Source organism: Pinus tabuliformis, chromosome 1_2 (genome assembly GCF_031772625.1).
Source record: "Pinus tabuliformis cultivar Carrire ecotype Pingquan chromosome 1_2, CPIR1, whole genome shotgun sequence".
Taxonomy (NCBI): Eukaryota; Viridiplantae; Streptophyta; class Pinopsida; order Pinales; family Pinaceae; genus Pinus; species Pinus tabuliformis.
This window is the reverse complement of record NC_142298.1, coordinates 536,339,720-536,352,990: the sequence shown is the minus strand read 5'-3', so window position 1 is coordinate 536,352,990 and position 13,271 is coordinate 536,339,720.

Genomic DNA, 13,271 nt, shown 5'->3' with positions numbered 1-13,271 from the left:
GAGTTGCTACTTCTTGCTAGTGGGTTCTAACAAAAAATCAAAGGGAGTTGGTGCTTCCTGTGAGTGGTGGATCATAAACAAATTTATGTAATATAGTACGTTCTCTTATTTTTACATCAACAACAAATGAAAGTTTTGTGGTTTTTCTCCCAGAAGGGTTTCCACATTAAACCTTTGTGTCATATGTGTGTTTATCATGATGAGTATGCTTCTGTTGATTCATATGTTTTTGTTATGGGTTTTTAATGGTTTCTCTCATTTAAGTTGATTCCAATTTTGAATGAGTAAAGAAAAAATGGCATAAAAGTCAAAATTAGCCTTAATACTGGTTCACCCCCCTCTTAGTACTAATGTTGTTTCCAACAACATATGACAAATGCCACAACAACAAAGTTGCAAGAGATGTATAATAAGGTAAGTGGTCAACTGAAGTATGAGAGAATGGTGTGTAAATCCAAAAGACCAAGATAAAGAATCTAGAGGAAAACATCATTCATTTGGCTACAAAACCTCATGACTTCAAACAATACAAAACTATGATGCATGACAAGGAGAGGGAGATAATGACCCCAAAGAAGAAACTGAAGATATAAAATGCACACCCTGTGTAAACTAATGAGATAGCAAAGGCAAAAAAGGAGATTCAACAGCTAAATGAAAAGATCTATGATATGAGAAAAAATAATTGTGAGTCCAGAGACCAAATTATTTTACTGGAGGCACAAGTTTAGGGAATGAAAGAAAAGTTAGGTGAGACATCTCAGTCCCACCAAACTCCTAATACTCTGGCAGGACAAGTTGAATCAATGGTGGTGTCAGATGATGCCCATAAATTGTAGACTGTACTCTATATCCAAGAGCAAGAATTAAAGAAGAAGGAAGAAGAATTATAGAGCACAAAAATAGAATTGTGCCTGAAACAAGAGGATTACCAGCAAATTAAAGTAGAGCTAGATATGTTGAAAAGGAAATTGATGCGAGTAAATCCTCATTCAAAGCCATAAAAGGAATAATTTGGGATAGAATAATAAAGATGGTGGACAATAATTAGGACCACATGGAGCTACTTCAAGAGAAGATAGATACCATCAAAAGGGCTAATAGAGAAATGAATACAATAAAGAACAATATTGGAGACTTCCCTACCAAAGCTAAAATAATATTAGATTTCCTCAATCACATGTATAAGGAAGATATCACAAATTAGATATTGATATCACAAATTAGTGGCAAGAGAAAACTAGATGAAGAGGAAGCAAAATCTGATGACAATGGTAGATAAGAAGGCGGAAGAAATGACAAAAGAGATAAAGCTTTAAGGACAAATGTGGGAATTTATACAAAAGGAAATTCCCACTATTTTTTGATGGAAATGGACAGTTATATCCCATAGATTATCTCATGGATAACTTATTAGAGATAAAAAATGATTAGAAAGGATTTGAAGAAGAAGGTTGTGCTTTACAGGGAAGAGACATTGTCAACCTTTATACAGATTATTTTGAAATTATGTTCTTTTTAAAGAGAATTCTCAAGGAACAAGGCCGAGTGGTCTACAATGCAGTCACTAATCTATATGGAGTAATTTTGGATTCACAAATGTGTGATATCTTGTTCAGAAAAGAATGGAAAAGACTGATGGAACTTTATCGACTAACCATTCAAAGGGAACATGCACAATCCCAAGTTGGAGGAACAATACCACAAGAATCTCAAATGTTGGTCCACTCAAACTCCAAGCCACCCCAATAACAACAAGAAAAATTGTAAGGCCCCCAACAACACTCTAGTTAAAGTGATGTTTCCTTCTACTAGCCAGCACACATGTACAAGAGAAAGAGAGAGGGAGGAAATACATCCAAGTTTGAACAACCGAGGTAGGGCGAGACCCACCCTACAGCTAGGAAATTCTAGAAGAAGTTAGTTATGAAACTGCTAGTTGTTTTGTAAAGATTCCTAGTGGTTACTGAAGATGATGAATATTGATCTAGGGGTATACCTATTTTAATTCCCTAGTGGCTTCATCTCTAGAAGCCTGTGGGTTATGGGACCATGATTTTTATCTCTCACCACTTTTCTTTTGTAGCAATGGAGCTCATTCTCATCAAATCTACAAACTCCAATACTTCACCTCCAACCAAATTCACTAACAGGATATTGGTTGGACTCACAGGCCCCACCTTGATGTCACAGATTTTGGGGAGGTGGCGGGGCGGTTTGTTAGTGCATTCTATATTTAACCAATTTTGGGTTGCGCTTCAGATTAGGTGGGGGGGTCGGCCCCTTTTCTATTCTCTCTACGACAACTGACTAGTGTAGGGCATGACTAGGTGGGTCTCCTCTGAATTTTTCTCCTCCTTTAACATGGTTCCAACATTGGAGTAATATTCCTCCATGCCTAAATTCCTTTACTGAATTTCGAATTATTTGGACCTTTCACTCTGGAGGGTTTGGTGTGGCATGACATTGGTGTCTTGAACACCAAACCTTCATCTCACCCAACTATCCTTTGATCTCTCCTAACTCTCTCTGGCCTTTTTTGTGTATTATGGATCATGTCCTTCAAATAACATGTGACAGACACAACATTGCTCAATTGAGCACACATAGATATTGACACAAGTGGGTTGAAAATGCACAGGAATTTGGATTCAAAATTAAACATGTTACATGTTATGGCCTCTCATCCTAATTTACATTTTTCTATTGTGGATATCGACTTGATTTTTACATTGGATTGGTCATTGTTATTTAACACTCGCACGTAGATTATATAAAGAAAAACAAATCCTAACAAATTGTAACAGAAGGAATCTCTTCCTTTCTAGCTAGTCACCTTCTAGAGGATTATTTTTCATTTGAATTTCACATTAAATTTCAAAAACTTTGTGTCCTCTTCAACGGTAGCCAAGATGCCCTTTCTAGAAGCATCTCGAAACCAATTTTGTTTTGGGGTGGGTCAATGCTCCTACATCTAACTCCCATGCTTGAAAGTTTTCATGATCTCTCGATCATGTGTCTTTATTATTGCATCTCATTTTCTTCATCTCTTTTGTCTTCTTCTCCACATGTATCTCTGATTTTCTTCTCTCACTAAACAGTGAGTTACAACCATAGCCTCCACTTACACCTTATAAGATCTTCTCCTTTGGCTTGGGATTTTGGTATGTTGGTTAACCTCCTCTAGAACCTCTCCATGGGGGCTTCACTGGGGTGCAATACCATACCACATGCGTTCATATTGGGGAATATATAATGAGGAAAAAATTACATAATATATTGAGCATTTAATAGGGGGTAAAAGGTTTTTATATTGGTGGGTATAAAAAATGGAGTTCAAAGTTAACGAAAAAATATAAAAATTGTTTAAAAAATGTTTTGAAAAATGGATACCTACAATATTTAGTGAAAGTAGGGGTTTTCTTAATTAATAAGGTGTATTGGATTCATATTGGTAGGGGGTTAAATAATGTGCTTTTTAGAGGTATTTTCTAATATGTATTCAAATTAAGGGTATTGTTTAGTATGCCACGAATGCATGTGATATGTCAGAGGTTCATTAAATGAAGCCCTTGTGAACCTCTCAAGTTTCCTCTACTCTCTTGGGAGTTGCACAGTTTCTCACCTCCGAAAATTCTACCCACAACTGCATTTGTGGGATTGTCACAAAACATCTACCCAAGTGTAGTTGGAAGTTGTTCTCCTACAAAAAATATTCTCCTACTCTCATACCACTTGATGAATACTGATCCATGGGTCTATCAATTTCGAACCCCTAGTGGCTTCAAATCTAGAAGTCTGTGGGTTATGGGCCCATGATTTCTCTCGCTCACCACTCTTGATTTGCAACAATGGAGCTCATTGTCATCAAATCCCAAAAACTCTAATATTTCACCTCTAAGTAGAGTCCCCTAAAAGATAGTCTCCCTATCATATTCTCCCCATACAAAATTTATTTGGTGGTTGGACTCATAAGTCCCACCTTGACATCACACTTCGAGGCGGGAGTTCACAACATTCTATATTTCACCAAGCCAATTTTTCACTTCATATTAGGTCAGGGGGTTGCCCCCATTTTCATTCTCTATGTGATGGCTGACTAGTGTAGGGCCTAACCAGGTGGGTCTCCTCCTAACTATTCTCCTCCATTAACATGGTTTTGATATTATAATAAGATTACTACGTGCCTAAATTCCTTCACTGCCTCTGGATTTCTTCAAACCTTTCACTCCAGAGGCTTTGATGTCACATGGAATTGGTGTTGTCTACACCAAGCCTTCATCTCTCCCAACCCTCCTGTAATCTCACCTAACTCTCTCTAGCCTCTTTTGAGCATTTGACTCATGCCCCTCGAATAACACGTGATGAACACAACATTGTTCAATTAAACACACATAGATTTAAACACATGTGGGTTCAAAATTCATAGTAACTTGGATTCAAAATTAAATAGGTCACATGTTATATCCTCTTGGCCTTATTTACATTTTCTGGCCATGGATCTCACCCTGATTTTTACATTGGATTGGTCATTTTTCTCTAACACTCACATGAAACTTATATAAAGAAAAACAAATCTAACAAACTCTTACAGAAGGAATCTTGTCCCTGCTAGCTAATTACCTTTTAGACGCTTATTATTTCATTTACATTTCACATAAAAATTTTAAAAAATTGTGTCCTCTACAATGGTGGCCATGATGCCCTTTGTATAAGTATCCTAAAACAAATTTCAATTTGGGGTGGGTCGATGCTCCTGCATCATAATACCACTAGTGGTCTTAGGTTAAGTTGTTAGAACTAGAGAGATATATATAGGCATCCTTTTGATGTAATTAGGGAGAGGATTTTTATGTACTAAATCTCTACCAAATTTTGTTTCAAAAAAGTGCTGGGATATGTTGAAGCTATTGTAACGGAAGATTTCTGAAGTACATTTTGGGTTGTCAATGATTCTTCGTACACATGTAACTCTACAAACCCTCTTGTAATTTGAATTTTGCATGATATTAATACAATTATAGAGTTTTTCATGGAAAATCATATTTGTGCACTTGATGCTTGTGTGGAACTTGATGTAATTGTGTGAAATAAAGGAAACTCAAAATCTGTAAGATTGTTTTCTTTGTTTTCTTTATCAAGGTCACATGGAGTATCATTGTTTATTTTGGTAAATTCTCACATGGGCTAGAGTTAAAAGGCATAAATTTAATTTATTGTGTATTCTACAGTTGAATTCTTAATTGCTCAGTTGTTTCTTTGATGTTAATAGTCTAGGAATGGATTCTTAATTGCCCATCTTAGTTTATAAATATATCTTCTTTGTGCTTTCAATTCTATCATCAAACCCTCATAAGCTTTATGTCAAACCCAAAGTGCATGGAAGCTCAAACCTTAAAATATGAGGAAAACATACACAAAAATGTATATATAAACTCTTGGTATTTTCATACATAATCTAGAAGAAAGAAAAAAGAAAAAAAGATTTAGATGTTCACAAGCTACATTGTAGCACAACATAATGTGACTCTGGGTCATCAAAAACAAATAAGTATTTACAATTATCACCTTAAAGAATGATTATCACCCTGTAGAATGATTGAAGTTCTTCTAATGCCTTGAATTAAGTGGGTAATGAATGAACTTATATTTTTGAAATTTTTATTGATCCTACTATATTTGTTGCATATGAATTATACAATATGTTGTTGTTAAATTTTAATTTTGACCTTGCATATCATTGAGCAATTCCAAATAGCTAAGACAGGCATATGGGGACACCATAAATAGATTCTAGTCACATATGAAAAATGAAAAACTATAGCGGCCTACTAATAATATACATGCTTTTTGGTATGGTTAATCTAAGGTGTTGGAGATGGTAGGTTATAATTTATGCAAACTCAGACTACCTTCTTTATGCAAATTTTCTCAATAGTGAATATGTAAAATCTGAAACCCTATCAAACCTTACATGTTAGACTAGGAAACGTGATAGAAGTCTTACCTACCATAAAGGACTTAGCATTCAAAGCTTGGGTAGATTTAAAAAATGATGTGATTATGCAAAATAAGTCCAAAACAATTAGAGATGGGTGGCATGAACTATAGCAAGTTGGGTTGAAATGACAACTTCTAAGCAAATCCAAATGGTACTTTAGGGAAAAGGTAGAAAATAGTTACCTCACCTCCTTCATAAAACAATTTGTGGACCAAAATACTGTAGGAATAGGGATGTATCACTGAAAAATGGATCTCAACATTATTTTTCATCTATTTTGGTACTTTCTAGATTGAAAATTTGTAGCTAAAGGACTATAGGCCCCATTTTAAAGGCAAATCCAATGTTGGTGATTTGTGAATTTAAAACCTTTGAAGTCCATTTGAGACATTAAACATTCATTTTTGGGTCAAAACTTTGTGAAAAGGTTTATAACTTCTTGGTATTTCTCTATACATCAATATATTTCTAATCACACAAAGATCACCTAGAAATGAGTTCGTATGAGGAATTTATTCCTCTCACAAAATGGCCTATGTTGTTAACCACTATGGCATGAGTTGGATGCTATGTCTATACCCATTTCTCTCAATATGGATCTAGTCATGTATAAACATTCAAGAAAATTCTAGAGAATCCAAAACCATAACTCTAATAGATTTGAGCCATGTCAAAATCTAACCCTAACAATAGATAATTGTAAATATATTTTAATTATTAGGCCACTAAGGAAAAAATACACATTTTTATATCGATTTATTGTTTCATAATTGAGTAAAGAAAAAAAGTAAAATATTAAGTTAAAACAAAACCATAACCCTAATAGATTTGAGCCATATCAAAATCTAACTCTAACCCTAAATAATTATAAATATATGTTAACTATTAGACCACTAAGGATAGAATAACCATCATTCTTGTTTTGTAATTCAGTAAAGCAAGAAAGTGATATATTAAATAAAAACAAAAGAAGAAAAAAAATCATATAATAGTATAAAATACCCTATAATAATCATAGTATTTTTTAAAATAGCTTATAACATGAAAATTTTGTCAAAATAAGAATCAAACTTTATTAAATCACCTGAGCAGCTCATAGGTGTGAAACACCACCTATAAGACTAGCTCTAAAGAACATGCTCTGCCTTACGTGCATTACATGAGAGATATATATAATATACACACATTTAGGGAAGTTGAACAAATCCTAGAAAATAGGAACAAAGTCCTAATCTAAGGTTCGGTTTGAACTGTCACTCCATTAAGCCATTTCTACATTAATCTCAACACTCCCCCTTAATGGAGAAATGGATTCAAATATATGCCAAACACTTCCCTAAACAACACAAATTGGATTCTACCAAGAGGTTTGGTAAAAATATCAGCAACAGTGTCATAACTATTATAATACTCAATATGGATTTCTTTTGACTGAACTTTCTCCCTGACAAAATGAAACTTTGTATCGATATGCTTTGTTTTCTTAAATACAAGATTGTTTGCAAGTTTGATGGAGCTCTGGCTGTCGCATTTGATCATTGTTGCAACCTTCTGTTCTTCTCCAGCATCAAGGAGAATTCTCCTCAACCAATCTGCTTCACATGTTGCTGCACACATAGCTTGATATTCAGCTTCTCCAGAAGACAAGGATACTGTGTTCTTCTTTTTGTTGCTCCATGTAATGACCCCAGATCTAATGCTAAATGCATAGCTTGTTATGGATAGTCTTTCATCTATATTTCCATCCCAATTAGAGTCTGAAAAACCTATCAATCTAACATCATAGGAATCAGTATAAACAATACCAAAATCTAAGGTTCCCTGGAGATACCTCAAAACACCTTTTGCTACAACCCAATGGCTCTCAAGGGGCTTTGACATAAATTGGCTCAATACACTGACTGCATAAGCCAAATCAAACCTAGTTGAAGTAAAGTAGATTAGACTCCCAACCAGTTGTCTATACAAAGTCGCATCTGCCTCCTTAGATCCATCGTCATTCTGAAGTTTTAAATTCTGCTGTAAAGGTACTACTGCAACTTTGCATTGATCCATTCTGAACTTTTCCAGTAAGCTCCTAACATACTTACTCTATGATAGAAAAGTTTGTCCAGAATCCCTCTAGACTTCCAAACCCAAACAATAATGTAGCTCTCCAAGGTCTTTTATCTCAGAGACTTGCGACATCTGCTCCTTGATTTCTTTAATGAGATTATCAACATTCTCTGTAATGATTAGATCATCTACATATAAAGAAATCAAAACAATCCTTTCCTCTTTATCAAACACGGTATAAAGATTAGGGTCATTTTTACTCCTTTTATAACCATGTTGCAGGAAAAATGAATCGATTTTGTCATACCATGACCTAGGTGCCTGTTTTAGTCCATACAATGCTTTCTTCAACCTGCAAACTAAATGTTATTCACCCGATTTGACAAACCCCTCAAGTTGCACTAAGTAGACTTCTTCTTTTAAGTCCCCATTTAAAAATGCAGATTTGACATCTAGCTGGTGAATCATTCAATGGTGTTTGATAGCTAAAGTAATTATCATTCTGATTGTGCTTAATTTAGTTACAGGGGCAAATGTTTCATCATAATCTATGCCTTCTTGCTGTGAATACCCCTTTGCAACCAACCTAGCTTTATACTTATCTATGCTCCCATCTGCTTTAAATTTAGGCTTATATAGCCATTTGCACCCTATGGGTTGTTTGCCTTTAGGTATTTTAACTAAATCCCAAGTTTTGCTTTTGAGGATTGATTCATATTCCTGATCCATTGTAGCCCACCATTCACTATATTGAATGACTTCTTTATAACTAGAGGGTTCAACAACATTCATCATACTATTTATAAAAGAATTTTCCCTATATCTTGCTGCCAACTGAACCTTCCTACCTGATCTCCTGTGTGGTGGGGTAGCTTCAAACCTTGTCTGATCATCATTATCTAGACTTGGCTTAACAACTACATTATTTTTTCCCTTCTTGCTACTGCGCATTGTTGTCACCTGATTCATCACTTCTTTCTTCCACCAACAAGGGCATGTGCCATTCTTCATTAACACTCTTATGGCTTCCATCATTAACCTTATGATGAAACACTACATCTATGCTCACAAAAATTTTATGAGTAGAGGGATTAAACAATTTGTAAGCCTTAAATTATGTACAATACTTGACAAATACACATTTGATGGCCTTTGAATCCAGTTTCTTTCAATCTTCCTTTGGGATATGGGTAAAGGCTTTGTTGCAAAAAATCTCAAATGCTTAACTGTTGGCTTATAACCAAATAAAGCTTCAAAAGGAGTTTTAAAATCTAAACTTCTTGCTGGAATCCTATTCTTTAGATATGTTGTAGTATTAATTGCTTTAGCACAAAAGCCATTAGAAAGAATCTTATTTTTTAACATTATGTGAACACACTCCACAAGGGTTCTATTCTTCCTCTCTGCAACCCCGTTCTGTTAAGGAGTGTGGGGTATTGTAAATTGTTGTTGTATTCCATTATCTTTGCAGTATTTGAGGACACAAGATTTATTGTACTCTCCCCCTTGATCCAAGTGGAGAATCTTGATGCTTTTACCTATCTGCTTTTCAACCATACTTTTGAACTCCTTGAAGTATTCAAAAGTGTGGCTCTTCTTCCTGAGGAAATACACCCAAGAAAATCTAGTAAAGTCATCAATAAACAATAAAAAATAGTATGCCCCGCCTAATGATCTTGTCTGCATAGGCCCGCATAAATCTGTGTGTACCAACTCAAGTATATCTCTCCTCCGTTTATCAGTATTCATAGGAAATTCATCTCTATGCATCTTTCCCAGTGCACATGCATCACAGTCAATATGAACAGGTTTTAAAACAGGAAGACCTTCGACCATACCTCTTTTATGTAATAGCAACAGACCATTGAACTTAATATGGCCTAATTTCTGATGCCATAAGTCCACTATAGTCATGGTAGATGATGTCAATGTCTGATGTGGTGTGATTTTAACAATTAGCTTGTACAATCCTCCCACACAAATACCTGATGCAATAGGCTTCATACAATCCAATAGTTCTTTAATGACACAATATGATTTATAAAACTCTACCTTGAGATTTTGATCAGTTATCTCAGAAACAGAGATCAGATTATTTTTTATCCGGGTAAATACATTACGTTATGGATATGTCTAATATTTCGATCAGGCAAAACAACATGAATATTACCATAACCTTTAATTTGGTACCCTTTATCATCGCCAAGATAGATGTTTGCTTCATTGTTGATCTCTTTGAAGTTGTTAAACCACTGTCTGCTCCCTGTCATGTGGATGGATGCACCTGAGTCCACAAACCAGGTATTTTCTTCATCATCCTTAGCCGAAAGCACAAAGTGAGATATGAACAGTCTGATGTTTTGACTTTGTTCCTCATCAACAAAATGACCTGCATGTTGCTTATGTCTCTTCCGGCCTTCATCAAACTTTTTCTTCATGTAGTATCTAGCTATATGGCTAGTTCTACCACAATAAAAAACATTTTGTTGCAGAGTCTCTCGCTTGTCCTAGTCTTGGATTGTTGTTGTCATTCCTCTTGCAGTGAGGTTTGGCTTCACCTCATCATTATTCACAATTGTCCACGCATTGTGTCCCTCAAGCAGGGTCTGCAGCTTGAATTTCCAACCAGAGTAATTGAATCCATCTAGCTTGTTATTTTCATTGAGGTAAGCTTCTGCTAATTGATTATTCATCTTGAATGAATAAAAAAAACTTCAACCGCAAAAATTTAAAAAACAACAACCCTGGATCTTCAAAAAAAACCACCACAAATGCCAGATCCACACAAAACTGAGCCCAAATCACTTCAATTCCTTCTTTTAAAAAAAAATCGCGCCCCGCCCCGCCTCCCCCTCCTTCCCCCTTTTATCAAATAAAGAGCCCCTCCTTTATCAAATAAAAAGCCCCTCTTTTTAATTAAAAAATTAAATTAAAACTTTTAATTTAAAACTTTAATTAGAAAAATCAATTAATATGCAGATATTAATTGCTCCTTTCATCGACTGAACCCAAATCTGAGGTCGAACTGCATTAAAAAAAAACGTCAGCGTTGAACTATGCCACGACGACCTTCAAGACCTCATTTAAATATGTTTCTGCCAATGTTAATTAATGTGCCAGCTCCAATACACCTTTGTTGTCGATAACAGACCGATTCAGATTTACTACCACAATCCAATTGGCTTACACCATTCACAGCTTGCACTTCTTGGGTAGTTTAACCAGGCGATGCAGTGGCCCAGTCGCAACGGCTGCCTCCTTACCCCAATCGACTGGATTCAATTCGAATCACTTGGGCTCCTTGGAATATTCACCTCACGCAGCTTGCGGCTTCCATGACAGTCTTCTCCCAAAGGAGCTTGATATGGCCAGTCTTTATCCTCCTCAGAAGTCTGCAGCAAAACAAATGAAACACCGGCTATGTTCCCAGCAGCCACACCAACGTTCAAATTCCCACCGATTAGTAGTGACTTACGAATCAGCAGAATGAAATCTCTCCAGATCTCGGCCTCCAGGCAAGCGATCTCGACTTCCTGAACCATGCAGTCCGAGAATCTTTGTCAAAAGTTGCAGCAGCACCCACATCCTCTTCTCAGCGGCTTCAAGCTTCAAGAGTCGGCCTCAGATCGCATGGGCTCAATGTCGATCTGGTAGGCTGCCACGCTGGCTGTGTGTGTTCTCTCCACCCCCACGCTTCTGCTATGGTAGCGACTTAACACACATGCAGCTTACCACGCACGAGTGACTTCCTTAAGTCTCATGGCAGTTTTCAACACTCGAATCGAACAGTGCAGAGGCTCAATCCACCGAATTCAACTCCACCACAGACTCGACTTTAGATCCTAGAAAGCACGATCCCGCAACAGATCAGGCGCAACAGATCAGGCATTGGAGCAGGCCACATCTCTCAGCCACTTGGTGTCCTCGCTCTGATCCCGCAGCGATCGAACCAAAACGCAGCAATTCACCACTTCAAAGCAACGATTCAGCATCAACTTGCTGTCCTTCCCTTCCACCTTTCACGGTCTTTCTGGTGAATAAAAAACGCGTAATGGCAGAAGTGAATCGACACGACTATTGTGCCAAATTCCACGTTGATTTCCCTTCAAACGCGTCAGTCTCTCTCTCCACTCAGGGTTACAGCCGTCCTCTAGCTCTCATACCATGTCAAAATAAGAATCAAACTTTATTAAATCACCTGAGCAGCTGAAAAGTGTGAAATACCATCTGTAAAATTGCCTCTCTACAGAACAAGCTATGCTTTACATGCATTACATGATATATATATATATATATATACACAATTAGGGAAGTTGAATAGAATCCTAGAAAACAGGGACAAAATCCTAAGCTATTTAGGGAAGTTGAACCGTCCCTCTATTAAGCCATTTCTACATTAATCTCAACATATGTTAAGCCATATCAAAATCTATTTCTAACTCTAAATAACTATAAATATTTGTTAACTATTAAACCACTCAGGAAAGAATAACCATCATTCTTGTTTTGTAATTTAGTAAAGCAAGAAAGTAATATATTAAATAAAAACAAAAGAAGCAAAAAAAGTATTCATATAATAGCATAAAATACCCTATAATAATCATAGTATTATTGAAAATAGCTTATAACATGAAAAAATAATATTATTCTTTTTGTCATGATTTGCTATTTTTTTCTTCTGATTTGTTATTTCACAATCGAGAGTAAGAGAGTGAGATGTTGGATAAACCCAAAGTGAAAAACTGTGAAGTATCCATACATGCCACATTATGTTCTGGAAAATATGTTGAATTTGTCAAACCATTTTGGTTTGAGTTATTTTACTTTTCTGGTGATGCTGGTGGTTTGTGACAACTTCCGTCATTTTTAATTACGTCGTAAGGCATTTCCCTTTGAAATTAATTGCCCCAGCCACCGCGGTGTCCTATTGTTGACCGTGGATTTGTGGTGTTAGACGATTGAATGAATTGTGATCGTTGATCCAAAACTGAACGGTTAATGAGGAAGCGGGACGGACGCAAGGCCAGCGAGCCATTCGTTTCGCAGCTGACATGTGCTTGGCTCGCACTGCCAACAAGGGCTCTGCCTGGACTCGAGCTCTGAACCTCCACCTCATGCGCAAAAAAAGACCATCACAATGATGAAGCAGAAGAAATCCTCCCTCATAACGCTGGCGAGAAAAATGAAATCGGCATCTTTCCATCGAAAATGTTGT